Raw genomic sequence first — 19,662 nt, 5'->3', positions numbered from 1 at the left:
TGTGATGCTATGAATATGGAGTTATATAATAGAAACATACTAAGTTGTATCTTGAATACAACTTTCCTTCACGGTACACACTAGTCACTAGGGTTTCCTGAGTTAGTATTCTATCGATATTAGGCAATTAAACCCTAGGAGGCTAGTTTATTGGGTTTGGGACCAAACAATGTCCAAATTATTTCAAACTTTACCCAAGGTCTTTAATCATCGAACTAAGTTTACCCAAAAAGTTTTACCATTTTTGGAGCTACTAAATTATTTCTAAAATTCTAAAGGGCTTGGTTTAAACACCTTTAAAGGCTACATAATTTTAGGTTTGAAATAAAAATCTTGGAACTATTTTTATTAAATACTAGATGTTTTTATGAGCCTAGAAAAATTTGTCTCATCATTTTACCATTTTTCTACTATTTTCTATGCATTTCTTAAGTTGTAAGCAAAAAGAAAAGGAAAAACAGTGAACATGACTAGGCTCATTCCAGCCCGAACCGGCCCACGACCATGTAAAACATGCGCGCCCACGTTGGCGACTTTGCGCAGAGGCCCTCGGCTTTTTGAAAAACCTAGTAAAGAATCCCTATACCCTATTCACATGTTTCACTGACATGTGCACTTAAGTCCTTCCCTTCTTTGTTCTTTGGAGGACCAGGTCCCCGACCATGGACTGCGGAGCAACTACACCATCGAACTTGTACCGGCCGTTATACCCTATAATCCCTACTCGAATTTGTTCTATACCTAATTCCACCATGGCGCTCCACTGGGGATCAACAATTAAGCATGAACGCCATCCTAGAGCTCGGTCTACGGGCACCCGCGGATTTGAAGCTTTTCCGGCTCGTTCCCAACGACACAGCGCGATAGAGTTCAATCGACTGAGTCGATGAGCATCACAAGCATACGAGGGTGTTAAGACACGAACAAGAAGGATGAGGATGGACCTGTGGGTGGCTGGCCACGGCATGGTGTCTCACGGCGGTGCGGCAAACCAATTTGGGGAAAAACTAAATTCTCCGGCTACGGTGGCTAATCGGAGGTGAGGGGCAGTGCTCTGGGTTCGTAACAAACAGGCGGAACAGGCGGGGGCGTCAATTTATAGGGACCAACAGCGGGGGCTCCGAATTTGGACGAGGTTCGGATTATGGTGGCATCGCGGTGCATCACCGGTGTCCACCAAACATGGCGCTCGTCGCACAATGACTCAGGGGCAGTAACTCTAGGCTTGCCACGGTTACAACGACATGGTAAAGGGATCACTGCGTGGCACACACGCGAAGAACGGCGTCCACCTCGGTGATTGCCGCTCGGCCACGTCGCCGGCAAGTGGGTACGATGACTGAGCAGTACAGTGCCCCAAGTTCATCCCCCGCGCGAGATCTTTTACCGCCAACCGTTATGTGCGCAGCACATCACACGAATCATGGTGGCCGGTGCTAATCGCGGCGTGATCACCGGCGGCGACCGATTCACTGAATCAGTGATCTTCTTCAGGTCACTGTACCATCACGATTACATTCAGCCGTTCTGACAGAGCAAGTTCGGGAGCGATTTACTCCAAAAATCGTACAGCACCAGGCCAAGCTTGGTATAGCAAATTTGTTCACTAATGTTAGGGCTTCAACTTTGCCACAGTGACCCTAGTCTTAACTCCATTGAATTAACCACAAACTGTCTCCAAGGTTGACCAAATGTCACTGAACTTCAATTTTCAGAACTGAAGTTGTCTAACAGCCCGACTTCTAGGGCATTTTATCCCAATTTTCATACAGCATCATGGCTTAGTCACTTAATCAAATTTGAACTACTAACATAGCTCTACCATTTTGTTGTAATGACTTCAGGAAAAATCTTCATGGATTAAGAAATACAAGGGCATAAACTTGGCCTAAAGTCATTGATTTCAGGGTTTAAGCCATATGGTGCCATTGGGGCTTTTTGCAAATTACTCCATTATGCTCCACATCACTTGAAAATCTTCCAAAGTAAAAGTTGTTTAGTTTTTTATACTCTACCACTTCGATATATGCACTTTGGTCCAAAAATGTATAGGAATTGAAATCACCTTATAGGGCACAAATTAGGGTTTCTAGGGCTCTTCTTAGGGCTTTGGAGTGTTCTAGGGTTTGTGTGCCATTCAATTCCATCAAGTTTAGTCTCCTATGAACATTTCCACTAACTTTTGAGATAATACTCAATTTGGTATCACACACACCCACAAACCTCTATCCCTTGGTTAAGTACCCTATTCTAGGGTTAAGGACTCACTTCAAGTCATCACATCACAACATGTTTTGAGATTTTACCCTAGTGGATGCACTCTAGGTGTAACATACATATTGACATGTCAATGCATATGATGCCTTGCCCAAGTTTTAGTTCTTATAACACCAGGGGTGTTATAATGGTCTTCTATCGGAATGGTATCAGGTAACCATGGAGGTACTAATTGTGGGAAACCCTATCCCTAATCAAGGTTGGGAGTATATTATATAGACCAAATAGGTGGACCAAGCCCATTACACAAGGGTAGGAAGGTAAATACAAGAGGGCTCAAGCCACAACCCTAACAAGAGTCTAACACACTCCACAGTCTCAACTCTATCCTGTACAAATGTTGATACTGGATCGAAACTCAGTGAGTACACAACCCCTTATTGAAAATGTCAGGAAACTGCGATGTGGTTGGGACGTTGAGAACACAAACATCACCGGTGGTCACACGCTCACGGACGAAGTGAAGGTCGATCTCCACATGCTTCGTGCGCTGATGCTGCACGGGACTGGTGGAGAGGTAGACCGCGTTGACGTTGTCGCAATAGACGAGGGTGGCACGCTCGAGGGGGCTATGCAGCTCTTGGAGAAGCTGGCGAAGCTAGGAGGCCTCGACCACACCGCTGGCCACAGCGCAGTACTCAGCCTCAGCGCTGAATCACAAGACGATGGGCTGCCTCTTCATGGTCTAGGAGACGATGTTGGCACCCAAGAACACGGTGTAACCAAAAGTGGATCGGCGCGTGTTGGGGCTATCAGCGCAATCAGCGTCGGTGTATATGATGAGTTCCCATATCAGAGAAGGTAGAAGGAGTAGGTCATAGTCGATGGAGCCACAAAGATAGCGAAGGATTCACTTAAGAGCAGTAAGGTTGGGCTCCCGAGCGGTGTGCATGTGAAGGCACACCTGCTGGACGACGTAGGTGATGTCGGGTCGGGAGAAGGTCTGGTACTCGAGAGCACCGGTGAGGCTCCTATAGGCCATCGTGTCGGTGACTGGGGGGCCATCATCCTTAGAGAGCTTCGCCTGAGTGTTGACAGGTGTGGAGCAGGACTTGCAATTGGACATGCTAGCCCACTCCAGGATGTCTAGAGTGTACTGGCGCTAGTGGAGGAAGAGACCCTAAGGACACCACTAGGCGATGATCCCGAAGAAGTGGTGGAGAGGCCCTAGGTCCTTCATTGTGAACTTGAGCTAAAGAGAGACGATCGTGTGCTGAAGAAGAGCGGCACTGGACGCTGTGAGCACGATGTCATCAACGTAGATGGTGTCATCGTTGTGCCGGTAGATGAACATGGACGTGTTCTGTGACGGAACCTCCCAAGTCATTAGGCCCACCTACAGTTGTCCTTGTCCAACGGACCTCATACGACCCTGTAGGTGCCCCTGAATCACTTGACAAGTTCAGTATCTGCTTTTCTTACCTTTCCCAAGAGCGTTTCACCCGTCACGCAGACATTACAAGCATCGGAGTTACGAGAATGCGGAAGCAATTATATGAACTTACCTTTATTTTAAAAGTAAGACAAAGTTATATATTACAGACCAGGATATAACCTATGAGTGCAGAGTAATATTATTACACACCAAGGGAGGCAAAAAACCCTCCCGATAAGTCTTTAAACAAAAGTTTTTATGGAGGATCCTTTCCTCCTGCAGCTTTACTCCTGGTGTTCTTCCTTCGGTACCACCTTAGAATAGAAGCAACAAAAGTTGGTTGCTTCCTCACCTAAAAACAACGGGGAATAAAACCTTGAGTATGGAATTACTCAGCAAGTCTTACCTGACTAAAGAAAAGACTCTCAAGGGTATGCTGGCTTAAGGGTGTCAAGGTAAGGCTTATCAATAATCAATGACTCTGTTTGCAGAAATGCTTACTAAAGTGGATCCTTAAAAATCCAATTTTAATTCGTTAGGTTAAGTAAGATTACCTGCAACTAGAGTTCTTTCTACCCTAGTTCAAGCACTTGACCTGTACTAGCCAATTTCTAATCAACCCTTCATCTTCACTAGAGTTCTACATATAAGTCAGTGACCAAGTCTCCATAACCGCGGAGGTACGGTGATCCGAATCGATTATACTCAGCTGAGGATCTCCAATCACACGACATATGTAGCACTTAACCCTTGCATATGTCATCCCGCCACCGGGGTTCTTAAGACCAGATCAGGTTCACGTCAACTGAGAGCACAGATACACCACCGTCCATCCAGCCTCTTGCCACGGAGGGTACACGCTACTCTCGCCATCGCTCCACTCCCATAGCATTTTATCTTATTCTGGCCTTAGTCTGCCTGAGGCAAAGCTTACCCATGACGAGGCATGTGACCAGTTAAAGGGTCCTCGGTCAGCAGGCCTACATCGACACGGTCCTTAATCGACTCAGACGGAGACACTACACCGAGACTCCTTTCTCGTGCAAGTCACCCGCTCGGTCTCAGCTTAATCATTTCAAACCCAAAGTTTGGTACCTGGCAGAGGTACATCTTTTCCGATGTTGAACCCATCACGGACATGATGGATCCACCATCAAGTTTTATTTTCGAAAACATCCCACCCACTTTTGCCACATCATATTTTGTAAAAACAAAACATTTTGTTTTTCTAAAGCAAGGCTAAGCATCAAAATTCTTTTGTAAAACAGGGATTTCAAGGAAGGTAATCAAATCCAAGGAAGGTAATGCAGGAATTGTTTTAGCAATCAACTCCTATCACCTAATGCATCAAGCAAGTGAAAAAGATTTTTAAAACACAAGGAGGTGGCAAATGCACCGGGGCTTGCCTTCATTTATAGGTGAGTCACGCTCGGATCCGCAGATGTCAAAGTAAAAACAATTTCCTGCCTGATGTTCTGCAGGTGGTGGTGGTGAAGTCTTCTCTTCTTCTACCTCAACTTCTTCCTCGTTTTCTAAATATAACCATATATATGTATATAAGAATGAATGCCCATGAAATGCTTATGAGTGTGCAAAGATAGTAAAGGTTTATTTCTAAAATCTTGAATACAACTTTCCTTCACGGTTCCCCGAGAAACTAGGGTTTCCGGAGTCAGTAAAGGAATTCAAAGGGCAGGGGGTAGGGTTTTGGGTTCTAAACACCAAACAAGGTCCAAATCAAACCAAACTCTACTCAAGGCTTCTAAATAATGTTTTGAGTTCATATAAAAAGTTTGGGCATTTTTGGAATTATTATCTATTTTCTAAAAATCCAGAACCAACATTTTAAGTTATTTTAAATGCTCCAAAATTCCCCATTTGATCTAAAAATCATAAAACTATTTTTATTAAAAAACTATGGAAAATTAGGAATCTAAGAAAATTGGTTTGGCATTTTTACCATTTTTCTGTAATTTTCTACATATTTCTAAAGTTGGATAAAAAAAGAAAAAGAAAAGTTTGAACAGTATTGGGCTCAATTCGGCCGCAGCGGCCCAAGCCCAGGCGGAAAACGCGCGCCCGTGCCGCGCTGGCAGCCTTGCGAAAAAGCCCTCAATGATTCCTTATTCCATTAAGAACCCTGGCTACTGTTTTCTATGTCGCTGACCTTTTCACTTAAGCCCTCCACCTTTCTTTTCTTTACACGCCGAGATCCTCGACGAAGCACCGCACAGGGAGCCGAGCTCCGGTGAGCTGGACTTGCCGGAGGGAGCCAAGACCGGTGCCCCCGAGTGACTAACACCGAATTGAACCCCTCCCGAGCATTTCCCCTAAATTAATTTCTGGATTGGAGCCCTACAGTGCTCTGCCCATGGTGACAGCGGCAACAACGGACCACTAAGCGCGTTCCCGATGATCTAAGGCAGCTCGGTTCAATTGGGCGGGTTGGCAAGCAACACAGATGCATGAGAATGCTTAAACGAGAGAGCAGACAACATGAACTAACCGGAATTGCGCTGGCCGCGGTGAGGTCGTTTTCACGGTGTTCTTGAGAAGATTTGGGGGAAGTTTAAAATTGGAGCTCACTGGTGATTGACTGGGAGCAATACTGGGTGGCTGGGTGTGTGATGACCTTGCGGAGCTCATGGCGAGCTCAATTTATAGGCCTAGTGAGCGGTGGTCGGGAATTCGAGCGATGACGCGCGGCGGTCGGAGGAGCGGAAGGTTACTGGCGCAGTGAATTGGTGTCCGACTATCGTGGCAATTACTCCGGCGAGCAACAGAGAGTTATGACTGGTCACAGCGATGCAGTGGAGGTACCAGAGCACGTGGCACAAGACTAGCAGGCGGCCATCACCGATGAACTTATCCACATCCGTCGTGGTGATTGTGGTACGGTGGCCGAAATTGTTTACTAGCCGGAGTTATCCACGGCGACGATATTTGTGTGACCCTGAGCGCTATCCAAACAATATGAGCACGAATCACAACGGCAGAAGCATGAATCCGTGCGTGGCGGTCATCGGTGGTGAGGGTCTGAAGCTTATCCTCCCGGGCACTGTACCATGGGATTCCTCATTAAGTTGGCCTGACAGATCAATTTGAAGCTTGATTTTCTCCTATTTTATTTGGCAACCTATCTAAGGCTCTGTAGCGAAGTTGTAGACCAATGTTTTAGCTACAATCTTGCCATAGCAACTATAGCCAAATTCTTACTAGATCAAGGTTGAATCCTAGTCCAAAGATGGCTCTGTTACACTGTCAGTCTGAAGTTCAGAATTCAACCAGCCTGACAGCCCATCTTCGGGTGAAATTTTCTCCAATTTCTTCTCAATAACTATGCTTACACTCTTAAGCAAAGTTGTTCTCCTTTCATAAAGCTACAAAATTGATGTGGTGGCTTAGGGCAAAATCCTTTTTATTTGGAAGTTACATGGCCCCAAAGATGAGTTCATTACACTGAAATTCAGACTTACTCAAAAGAGTTCAAGTGTGGCTCTTTTGCAATTAAGTCCAAATCTCAAGTTTTGGATTGCAAACTCTCATGATTGGGGACCATATGACTTAAGATACTTTAACATCATGGTTTTTGCACTTTAGTCCAAAAGTGCACTAATTTTGCACTTAGCCCCCTATGGTTTAGGTTTAGGGTTTTCCAGGGTTCCAATTAGGATTTTTGATATCTCAGGGGTGTGAATGTAATGTAGGTCCATTATTAAGAATATTTTATGACTATTTCACTTAAACTTTAGGGTTTTCTCAATTTGGGTCCTGTTTTACCCTTCAGATCCCTATTTAGGGTTAAGTACCCTACACTAGGGTTTTATTTGCAAAATACCATAACAATACAACTTGTTTTGCCAGCTTGAGGCTATACAGGGAGCGTTTTAGCTGGTTTACCAGATCCAGGTGAGCGGAGTCAACAAAGCCGATGGGCTAACTGTAGTAGACTGTCTCTTTCAGAGTGCCATGGAGGAAGGCATTCTTGACATCAAGCTGATGGACGCCCAGTCTCGAGAGAGGGCAAAGGAGAGGATGACCCGAACGATATCAAACTTGACGATGGGATGGAATGTCTCATTGTAGTCCACACTGAGGCACTGGGTGAAGCCCTAGATGACCAACGAACCTTGTAGTGGTCGAGCGAACCATCCGAGGTGAGCTTGTGACAGAAAATCCATTTTTCGGTAACCATGTTGGTGCCTGGTGGAAGCGGCACCAGGTCCCAAGTGCGGTTGGCTAGTAAGTCCATGTACTCCTCCATAGTGAAAGGGAAATGGCCTCAACCATTTCCTATAATCGATTTTGGTGCTTGACAACCATCACAAACCTTATGGACTAACTAGTTTGCCTAGTTGATATTTTCTCAGGTGCATAAAGTTCATATACACATATAAGGAAAATGACCCTTGGACCAATTCTATAAGTATGGGGCAAGTAAGGATTGCACCAACCTGTGGCACACTGGACAGTCCGGTGCACCGCAGTCCAATGCAATCCTGACTTGCCCCATACTTATAGAATTGGCCCAAGGGTAATTTTCCTTATATGTTTATATGAACTTTATGCACCTGAGAAAAGATCAACCAGGCAAACTAGTTAGTCCATATGGTTTGTGATGGTTGTCAAACACCAAAATCGATTATAGAAAATGGTTGAGGCTATTTCCATTTCAATCTCCCCCTTTTTGGCGATTGATGCCAACACAAACCAAAGCAAATACAAAGTATGGAAATGTAGCTAGTTCGCGTTTTGTCAGATGTGCATAAGTTACTTTGAAATGAAAGCAGTTCTAAGTATATATGAATGTTTTGATATAGTTAACATTTTGGACCACATTTGCACCACTTAGCTTGTTTTTGCAAATCTTTTGGAAAAGTCCTTTGAAATTCTTTTGCAATTAGCCAATGGTATAAGAATATGATTTCTAAAAGCATTTTCAAGTTTTGAAAGGTTCTCCCTCTTTTTCAAATGCTTTTCTTTTGGCTAAATAGAAGCTCCCCCTGAAAAAGTTGTCCCTTAGCTATCAAGAGGGTTTTGGCAAATGCAATGTTTTGAAAAAAATTTTAGAAAATTGGGTGGTGGTGCGATCCTTTTGATTTGACCTATTAATTTCTCCCCCTTTGGCATTAAGCACAAAAAACAGAGAAATCGAGAGGTCTTTAACAAGAAAGATATGAAAGTAAATACATGAGTAGGGCAAAGGATACTGACAAATATGGAGCGGAAGCCTTGCCTTTGCCTATTACTCCATTTCTCTTTCAATCTAAGACTAAGTACAGAAATACTCTTGGAAGCACATTAGTCTTAGCTTTAGCACAAGAAGGATAAGAAATATGCATTTGTACCAAAGGATATGACATGACCAAAGGTATAAAATGAGCAATATGTGCAAGATTTCAATCAAAGTTCCAAGAATCTATGACATTTAGTTCATTCCTAAGCTTGCTAAAAGCCTTTTCATCTAGGTGCTTGGTGAAGATATCGGCTAACTAGTTGTGGGTGTTAACATAAGCAATTTTGATATCTCCCCTTTGTTGGTGATCTCTCAGAAAGTGATACCGAATGTCTATGTGCTTAGTGCGGCTGTGTTCAACAGTATTATCCGCCATGCGGATTGCACTCTCATTGTCACATAGAAGAGGGACTTTGCACAACTTGTAGCCATAGTCCCTAAGGGTTTGCCTCATCTAGAATAATTGTGCACAACAATGCCCTGTAGCAATACACTTAGCTTCGGCAGTTAATAGAACTACTAAATTTTGTTTCTTTGAAGCCCAAGACACCAGAGATCTCCTTAGAAACTGACAAGTCCCTGATGTACTCTTTCTATCAATCTTACATCCGGCATAATCAGCATTAGAATACCCGACTAGATCAAAGTTAGATCCCTTGGGTACCATAGCCCAAACTTAGGAGTGTAAACTAAATATCTCATGATTCTTTTCACGGCCCTTAGGTGGATTTCCTTAGGGTTGGCCTGAAATCTTGCACACATGCATACTGAAAGCATAATATCCGGTCGTGAAGCACATAAATAGAGTAGAGATCCTATCATCGACTGGTATACCTTTTGATCTACAAACTTACCTCCTGTGTCGAGGTCGAGATGCTCATTTGTTCCCATGGGAGTCTTGATGGGTTTGGCATTCTTCATTCCAAACTTCTTGAGAATATCTTGAATGTACTTTGTTTGGCAAATGAAGGTGCCCTCTTGGAGTTGCTTGATTTGGAATCCAAGGAAATACTTCAACTCCCCCATCATGGACATCTCAAATTTCTGTATCATAATTCTACTAAACTCTTCATAAGATAACTTTTAGTAGACCCAAAGATATTACCATTAACATAAATTTGGCAGATTAACAAGTCTTTGTCAATTGTTTTAGTGAAGAGAGTAGGGTTAGCTTTTCCGACTTTAAAGCCATTAGTGATAAGAAAGTCACTTAGGCATTCATACCATGCTCTTGGGGCTTGTTTGAGCCCATAAAGCGCCTTCGAGAGCTAATAAACATGTGAAGGATACTCACTATCTTCAAATCCAGGAGGTTGCTCAACATACACCTCTTTCTTGGTAATACCAAGGAGGAAGGCACTTTTCACATCCATTTGATATAACTTAAAGCCATGGTAAGTAGCATAGGCAAGTAATATTCGAATTGACTCAAGCCTAGCTACGGGTGCATAGGTTTCATCAAAATCCAAACCTTCGACTTGTGAATATCCTTTTGCAACAAGTCGAGCTTTGTTCCTAGTCATCACACCATGCTCATCTTGTTTGTTGCGGAATACCCACTTGGTACCTACAACATTTTGGTTAGGACATGGAACTAAATGCCATACTTCATTCCTCATGAAGTTGTTGATCTCCTCTTGCATTGCCACTACCTAGTCTAGATCTCTTAGTGCATCCTCTATCCTGTATGGCTCAATAGAAGACACAAAAGAGAAATGTTCACAAAAATGAGCAACTCGAGATCGAGTGGTTACCCCCTTTTGAATGTCACCAAGTATGGAGTTGACGGGGTGATCTCTTTGAATTGCTTGATGGACTCTTGGGTGTGGTGGTCTTTGATCTTGAATCTCTTATTCATCCTCCTTTTCTTGATCAACTTCATATCCCCTTGATCAATGTCCTCTTCTTGAGGTGGATCATTATCTTCATCTTGATCCTCTTCTTCTTCAGCCAGTTCCTCATCTTGAGTTGGTGGAGATGCTTGTATGGAGGATAATGGTTGATCTTGTGCTTGTGAAGGCTCTTCGGGTTCTTGTGGACACACATCTCCAATGTACATGTTCCTTAGCGCGATGCACGGAGCCTCTTCATCATATAACTCATCAAGATCAACTTTCTCTGCTTGAGAGCCATTAGTCTCATCAAACACAATGTCACAAGAAACTTCAACTAATCCAGTGGACTTGTTGAAGACTCTATATGCCCTTATGTTTGAGTCATAACCAAGTAAAAAGCCTTCTACTGCTTTAGGAGCAAATTTTGAATTTCTACCTCTTTTGATAAGAATAAAGCATTTGCTCCCAAAAACTCTAAAATAAGAAACATTGGGATTTTTACCAGTGAGGAGTTCATATGATGTTTTCTTGAGGATTCGATGAAGGTAGAGTCGGTTGATGGAGTAGCAAGCGGTGTTAATCGCCTCCGCCCAAAATCGATCTGATGTCTTGTATTCGTCAAGCATGGTCCTTGCCATATCCAAAAGAGTTATATTCTTTCTCTCCACAACACCGTTTTGTTGAGGTGTGTAGGGAGAAGAGAACTCATGCTTGATGCCCTCCTCCTCAAGAAATCCTTCATTTTGAGAGTTCTTGAACTTCGTTCCATTGTCGCTTCTAATCTTCTTGATTCTTAATCCGAACTCATTTTGAGCCCATCTCAAGAATTTCTTTAAGGTTTCTTTGGTTTGTGATTTTTCCTGCAAAAAGAACAACCAAGTGCAGCGAGAATAGTCATCCACAATTACAAGACAATACTTACTCCCGCCGATGCTTATGTAAGCAATCGGGCTGAATAGATCCATGTGGAGTAGTTCAAACCGCCTCTCGATCGTCATGATGTTCTTGTGTGGATGATAAACTCCAACCTGCTTCCCTGCTTGACATGCACTACAAATCCTGTCTTTCTCCAAATGAACATTGGTTAGTCCTAAAATGTGTTTCCCCTTTAGAAGCTTGTGAAGATTCTTCATTCCAACATGAGCAAGTCGACGATGCTAGAGCTAGCCCATGTTAGTCTTAGCAATTAGGCAAGTGTCTAGTTCAGCATTGTTATCATTAGAATCAACTAAGTATATCTGACCATCTAACACTCCCTTAAAAGCTAGTGAATCATCACTTCTTCTAAAGACGGTAACACCAACATCAGTAAATAAATAGTTGTAGCCCATTTTGCATAATTCAGAAATAGAAAGCAAGTTGTAATCTAAAGAATCTACAAGAAAAATATTAGAAATGGAAGCGTTAGAAGATATAGCAATTTTACCCAATCCTTTGACCAAACCTTGATTTCCATCCCTGAATGTGATTGCTCTTTGGGGATCATCATTTTTCTCATATGAGGAGAACATTCTTTTCTCCCCTGTCATGTGGTTTGTGCACCCGCTATCGATTATTCAACTTGTTCCGCAAGATGCATAAACCTACAACACAAATTTAGGCCTTGTCCTTAGGTACCCAAACGGTCTTGGGTCCTTTCACATTAGAAACAAGCACCTTGGGTATCCAAACACAAGTCTTTGGACCCTTGTGTTTGCCCCCCGACATATTTGGCAACTACTTTGCCTGATTTGTTAGTAAGAACAAATGAGGCATCAAAGGTCTTAAATGAAATGCTATGTTCATTAGATGCATCAACAATCTTTTTCTTAGGCATTTTGATATGAGTTGTATGCCTAGAGCTAGAAGTCTCATTACTGTAAATAAAAGCATGATGAGAAACATAATGAGATTTCTTAGTATGAATTCTTCTAATCTTATGCTCATGATAGTTTTCAGGATATAAAATATAACCTTCTCTATCCTGAACCATGGGAGCCTTGCCCTTAACAAAGTTAGGAATATTGTTCTTATGGGCATTAAGTTTTATGTTGCTTTGGCTCCCAGGTTGGAAGCCAACCCCATCCTTAATGCCAGGGTGTCTCCCATTATAAAGCATATTACGAGCAAATTTAAAATTTTCATTTTCAAGCTCATGGTCGGCAAGTTTAGCATTAAATTTAGCTATGTGATCATTTTGTTCTTTAATCATAGCAAGGTGATCATTCACAGCATCAACATTAATATCTCTACATCTAGTGCAAATAGTAACATGCTCAATGGTAGATGTAGGTATTTTGCAAGCATTCAATTCCTCTATCTTAGCAACTAAACTAACATTTTCAGTTCTAAGACAAGAAATTAAATCATTGCATGTGTTTAGCTCTTTAGTCAAGTTTTTGCATTTTTCAACTTCAAGAGCAAAAGCATCTTTTAGCTTAACAAATTATTTGTTATCCTTAATGAGCAAGTCTTCTTAGCATTCCAAGACCTCATCCTTCTCATTAATGGTTTCTATCAATTTATTAATTTTTTTTCTTTTGTTCCATGGTAAGGTTTGCAAAAGGGAAGACAAATCATCATCCTTTTCACTAGAGCTACCCTCATCATCGGAAGTAGTATATTTTGGGGTATCTCTAGAATGTACCTTCTTATTTTTGCTATCCTTGGCCATGAGACATTTGTGGCCGATGTTGGGGAAAAGAAGACCTTTGTTGATGGCGATGTTGGCGGCGTCCTCGTCGGAGGAGGAGTTGGTGGAGCTCTCGTTGGAGTCCCATTCCCGTCCTATGTGAGCCTCGCCACCCTTCTTGTTGTAATATTTCTTCTTCTCCATCTTCTTCTTCTTCCCTTTCTTGTCGTCGTCCCTGTCACTATCACTTGTATATGGACATTTAGCAACATAGTGACCAGACTTACTACACCGGTAGCAAACCCTCTTGGAGCGGGGTTTGTAGTCCTCCCCCTTCCTTTGCTTGAGGATTTGCCGGAAGCTCTTAATGATAAGAGACATTTCATCATTGTCAAGCTTGGAGGCATCAATTGGGAGCCTCTTTGTTGGTGTAGGCTCTTCCTTCTTTTCTTCCATTGCCTTGAATCCAACGGGTTGCACCTCGGGTGTGGAGGAGACACCTTGCTCCAAGTTGACACTGTGTTTGGAGTCTTTGATCATAAGTTCAAAGCTCACAAACTTGCCAATCACCTCCTCGGGAGACATTTGCTTATACCTAGGATCTCCACGAATTAATTGCACTTGAGTGGGGTTACGAAAAACAAGAGATCTTAGAATAACCTTGACCATTTCATGGTCATCCCACTTGGTGCTCCTGAGGTTGCGGACTTGTTTCACCATCGTCTTGAGCCGGTTGTACATGGCTTGTGGCTCTTCTTCTTTGTTGAGGACGAACCGACTGAGTTCTCCCTCGATCGTTTCCCGCTTGGTGATCTTTGTCACTTCATACCCCTCATGCGCCGTTTTGAGGACATCCCAAATTTCTTTGTCACCCTTCAACCCTTGCACCTTGTTGTACTCCTCTCTACACAAGGAAGCGAGGAGTATGGAGGTGGCTTGGGAGTTGAAGTGCCTCACTTGGGCGGCCTCATCGGAGTCATAGTCCTCGTCGCCTACTTGTGGTACCTGCGCTCCAAACTCAAAAATATCCCAAATGCTTTCGTGGAGTGAGGTTAGATGGTGCCTCATTTTATCACTCCACATACAATAATCTTTACCATCAAAGTATGGTGGTTTGCCTAAGGGAATGGAAAGTAAAGGAGCGCGCTTAGAAATATGAGGCTAGCGAAGAGGAATCTTATTATACTTCTTACGCTCTTGGCGCTTTGAAGATGTTGACTCGGCGCTGGAGGTTGAGGGCATGGAAGAGTTGGTCTCGTAGTAGACCACCTTCTTCATCTTCTTTTTATTCTTGTTGCCCTTCTTGTGTGATTTGGTGGACCCGGTGGATTCATCCTTGTGCTCCTTGTGCTTGTCGCTGGCCTCTTTTGACGGATTCTTGCCTTCATTCTTCTTCCCCGAAGATCCAGGCTTTTCCCCGGTGACTATCTCTCTTTTGGCGTGTTCTCTCGACATCACTTCGAGTTGTTAGACTCTAATGAAGTATCGGGCTTTGATAACAGGTGTGCACCGAACAGTGTCCGGTGCCCAGGCTGGAGCACCCAACGAACTGGCCGCTCTCGGGAAAACTCAGAGCTCCACGGCTAAAATTCACCAGACTGACCGATGTGCACCAACTGTCCGGTGAGCCCACAGCCAACGGTCATCTTCGCCAACGGTCGACTGCCATCGTGACTGCCACCGTTAGAAACATTCAGAAGTTCAGAAGCAATCAGCGGCGTCAGGTCGCACCGTACTGTCCGGTGTGCCACAAGGACAGGCGAAGTCAACGGTTGACTGCTCCAAACTCCAACGGTCGGCTAACGTGGCAGGCACCGGACACTGAACAGTGTCGTGTCCGGTGCGCACCGGACTGTCCGGTGCACCCATCGACAGAAAGCCCAGCCAACAGCTAGAATAGTGGTTGGGGCTATAAATACCCCCCAACCACCACCATTCAAAGCATCCAAGCTTTCCACTTTCCACACTCAATACAAGAGCAAAGAATTAATTCCAAGACACATTCAAAGCTTCCAAATCTCCTCAAGTGCCACAATTAAGACAAGTGATTAATAGTGATTAGTGACTTGAGAGAGTGTGATTTGTGTTTCATTTGTTGCTCTTGTTGCTTGGTCGTGATTTGTAAAGCAAGCAAGAGACACCTAAGTGTGTGGTGATCCGCGGGGTCTTTGTGACCCATGAGATTAAAAAGAAGCACTCAACCAATCTAAGTGACCGATTGAGAGAGGGAAAGGGTTGAAAAAAACTCGGCCTTCGTGACCTCCTCAACGGGGAGTAGGTTCATTGGAACCGAACCTTAGGAAACAAATTTTCGTGTTCATTTGTGTTGATCATCACCATTCTATTTGTTTCTTCCCTCTCCCCTCTCTCTAAAAGTTCTCTTGCTCACAATCCTTTTGAATTAGCTCCTAAAGTTATCCGCATTGATTGAGCAACTCATAGCAAGAAGTACTCTCTTTCGCACTCTATATTCATTATTATTTGTTTGTACTCCTAACCCCGAGTAAAGTGTGTGTTCAAAGTTTATAATTTACAGGTTCTGCCTATTCACCCCCCCCCCCCTCTAGGCGACTTTCACATAGCGTGACACCAATGGGGATCGGTGAGGGCAGCGTGAAAAGAGGAGGGAACCGGGGAGGCATCCGGAGGAGCAACGACTGTTAGGACCAGCCGGTCGATGGAGCAGAGAACTACGGTCGAGCAGCGAGTCACCATCGGGTGAATGTGGGTGGGGTCAAGGTGGATGGCGACCGTGTGGCTCACCAGGGTCTCGGCTCAGGGATGAGCCGATGGGGCGGGATGGACTGATAGGTTGGTCCGCCCACGATGGTGGTAGACACGGGCGAGGTCGACAAAGTGCGCTGAATGGGACATCGGTGATGGGGCCACGCATGGAGCAGGCGGGAGCAGTGAGGCCGCGCTCGTCAATGGGGTCATGCATGGTGTAGGCAAAAAAGGTGGGGCCATGCATGGCACAGTCAGAAACAGCGGGGCCACGCTCGTTGATGGGGGCGTGCATGGCGTAGGCGAGAGAGGCGGGGCCACGCACATGGACGGGGTCGCTTGTGGCGTAGGTAGGGCTGATGGGGCCGTGCGAGGTGTAGGCGTGAAAGAGGGCAGTGGAAGGGAGATGTCGACACAATCAGCACCGAGGAGGGAATCAAGGTCAGGGGGTGGGGAGGAGGAGTCACCAAGAGGGAAAACGTCCTCATCAAAGACAACATGACGAGAGATGATGATGCTGTGGGTGAAGATGTCAAGGCATCAGTACCCCTTGTGGTCAAGGGAGTAACCAAGGAAAAGACATTGAGTGGAGTGGTGGGAGAGCTTGTGGGGAGTAGTGGTGGAGGTGTTGGGATAGCAGGTACAACCAAAGACTCGAAGGTGAGCATAGGAGGGGTTTGTGCCATACAAGGCGAAATAGGAGGTGGGGTGACTCACCGCCTTAGAGGGAAGGCGGTTGAGCAGTTGGGTAGCAATATTCAAGGCCTCTGCCCAATAGCATCTTGTTAAGAGGGTCTCTGACTAATCACTCTGGAAAGAGGGTACTCAGGTGCTGAACAAAACAGTAGGCAAGGAACTGTAGGGTCTCGTTAAGCATGTCCCATCAATGTACAATGCGGGAGAATTTATAGGTAACCGAGTAGGTGGTTGTGCCCTCCTAAGTACAATTAGCCCCTAGTTACCTGCTACAGCTCCGGAATATTCCCCTTACGGAGTCATTACAGCGATGTTAGGTACAACTTGATCAAATATACAGTAAACCCTACCCAAGGAGGGGCTTACAAATGGGCCCAAGTGACAGCAGAACGTGGCCTAAGCTCCGCCGTTGTGCTGCGCGGCCCTCGCCCTCGCGTTTCACCCTTCGTCTTATGGTGCCAGGTCATCGATCTTGCCAAGGCTATAGATTGGAAGCGTCTGAGCCGGCGGGTCGCCTTCACAAAATCATGAGGAGCCCCCACTTTAAATGGTAGATCCATTTGCTTCAATGCCTTCGGCAGTTCCTGGACAAAGACCTCGACTCTGATACCTGGTCGAAGTACCCTTCGCTTCCTATCTCTGCAATAGAACCTGTCCAATTTATGTTAAATAAAAATGACCAGTTAGTATTTGGAACAAGAGAGGCTAAAGACAGGAGAAGTCCAGAGATCATAGTGGACAAGATCAAAGGCCTGAGCAGCCCGGGACGTGGAAGTAGAGAAAGAAGACGAGAGTGACAGTTGAGTTTTTAGGCATGACAAAGGTGCTTAGAGGGGACCCTGCTACAAAATATATCGGAGCTACTGGAGAGCTTGGACATGACGTCAGGCCAATGTGACCAAGATGATGATGCCGAATGATGGAGGTGGTGGTAGTGGTTGGAGCATGGGGGGATGATGTGCCGGTGGAGAAACTGAATGTTGGGGGTACGGCTGGGGTAAAAGGTGGAGCAACACAAGAGGAGGGAGGTGGGACGAGAAGATGAAGAGAGTATAAAGGGCCAGAGTGGTCACAGCGAGCGAGCACGACACAAGTGGGAAGGTGTCGTATGGTGAGTCTCAGGGATCAAACTCCATTGAATAGTGGTTGTCACTAGTGAAGCGACGAACCGAGAGAAGGGGATGAATCATATGGGGTGCAGCAAGGACGTTGTGAAGGTAGAATGGTCCCAGAAGAACCGATACACATACTAAGGGGACCGGGAGGGTGGAACCATTCCCCACAATAATAGAGGAAGGATTAGAGGGTGGGGAGGATGGGAGTAAGATAATGACCTGGTAGTAGGAGTGGTGTGGAAGGAGGCTCCAGAGTCGACCACCTAATCGGTGGGAGAGAGTGAGGAGCGAAGGCATGGGGTGCGAGGAGAGAGCCAAGGGAGGGGCTCCGACAGAGCCACTAGGAGGTGAGGGAGACAACAAGGTCTTGATCGACAGGGAGGCAAGGACAACACTAGGAAAAACAAGCGACCCATGCACGTGGCGGCCCACCTGAGGGTCGATCTTGATGCAGTCACGGAGAACAGGGTTCATAGCCCGATCAAAGGCCATGAAGGTGCCCCAGACAACCTTGACGTTGTGAAGGAGGACACGCACAACGATCCCCATGGAACTGGGTGGAGCCAGGAAGGAGGTTGCGCTAGCGGCCAGTGCAAAGACGGGGCCAGGGAAGCCAAGAGCCACGGAAGCAGCGAGCGAGGCAGGGCTCATGGGTGAGGAGGAAGGGCCATTAGTGGCCGGCACAGGGCCACTAGGAGCTGACAGAGGGCCACTGAGGGCCGGTGTAGGCAACGCACTGGCGAGAGAGTGGGCCATTTGTGGGGCGCCAACAATAGGGAAGTAGGTGGAGAGGGATGACACAACGGTGTAGGGGGGCGATGTGGCGGGCAAGGAGGGCGCGCTCACTGCATAGGCAAGCGGGAGAGCCAGCGTGGGTCTACAAGGCTGGCTGAGGGGGGTGAAGGAGCTGGGAAGCCTTGATGGTGGTTGTTGGGGCGAAGGCGAAGACACCACCTTTCGCTCGAGGCCTTCGCCGTAGTCGTTGGCCCAACGGAGACAAGACAACGGGCAGGGACACCCATCGCCCCATACGACATCGGACGAAGACCCGTGACGAGGTCATCCCACCGTGCGGCCTCGTCCAGCATGGAGGCCCACGTGTGATCCAGCCCATTGTAACGGGCCCTGCGTGGCCGCTGCGTGTTACGGGCCTAATTTGTAAAGGCGTCCCTATAATTACAGTCTGTAACCCCGCTTTATGGGAATATTCCAGGGATAACCTAGGTGTCTGAGGGCACATGCGTCCTTAACATGGGACGCTGGGCACCCGGACACCTATAAATACCCCCGCACAGTGCCCTTAAGAGGCTAGACGAACAGAGCTTTTGCCATCACGTGCTGAAACCCTGTTTGCGCTATTACACCCCCCCCCCGTTGGATCAACTTGCGCCTGTGAGCAAGTTCCAACATTTGGCGCCCACTGTTCGTGCTACGAAGAAACCACCCGCGATGGCACCAAAGAAAGCTAGCTCGAAGGCTGACGAGGCTGCGAAGGCAGCACTGCTGGCCGCAAGAAAGGGCAAGGCCCTCGCACTCACCCACTCCACCCACCAAGAGGCTGCTGAAGACAATGTTCCCCGCACCTGCGAAGACGACGCTCTCCGCACTTGTGGCCTTGAAGGACAACCGCAGCCTCCCCCAGGCTTCGCCCCACCGGAGGGCGCGGACCTCGCCGAGGACGGTGAAGTCCTCGGCTTCGCCCCACCGGAGGGCGCGGACCTCACCGAGGACGGTGAAGTCCTCGGCGTTTCAGCGGAAGAACAGCTACAACTGCGCACCCTGCGCCTCAAGAA

Source organism: Zea mays, chromosome 9, assembly GCF_902167145.1.
Source record: "Zea mays cultivar B73 chromosome 9, Zm-B73-REFERENCE-NAM-5.0, whole genome shotgun sequence".
In the NCBI taxonomy this organism is placed as follows: domain Eukaryota; kingdom Viridiplantae; phylum Streptophyta; class Magnoliopsida; order Poales; family Poaceae; genus Zea; species Zea mays.
The sequence above is the reverse complement of the archived record's forward strand: the minus strand, read 5'-3'. Positions refer to the sequence as shown.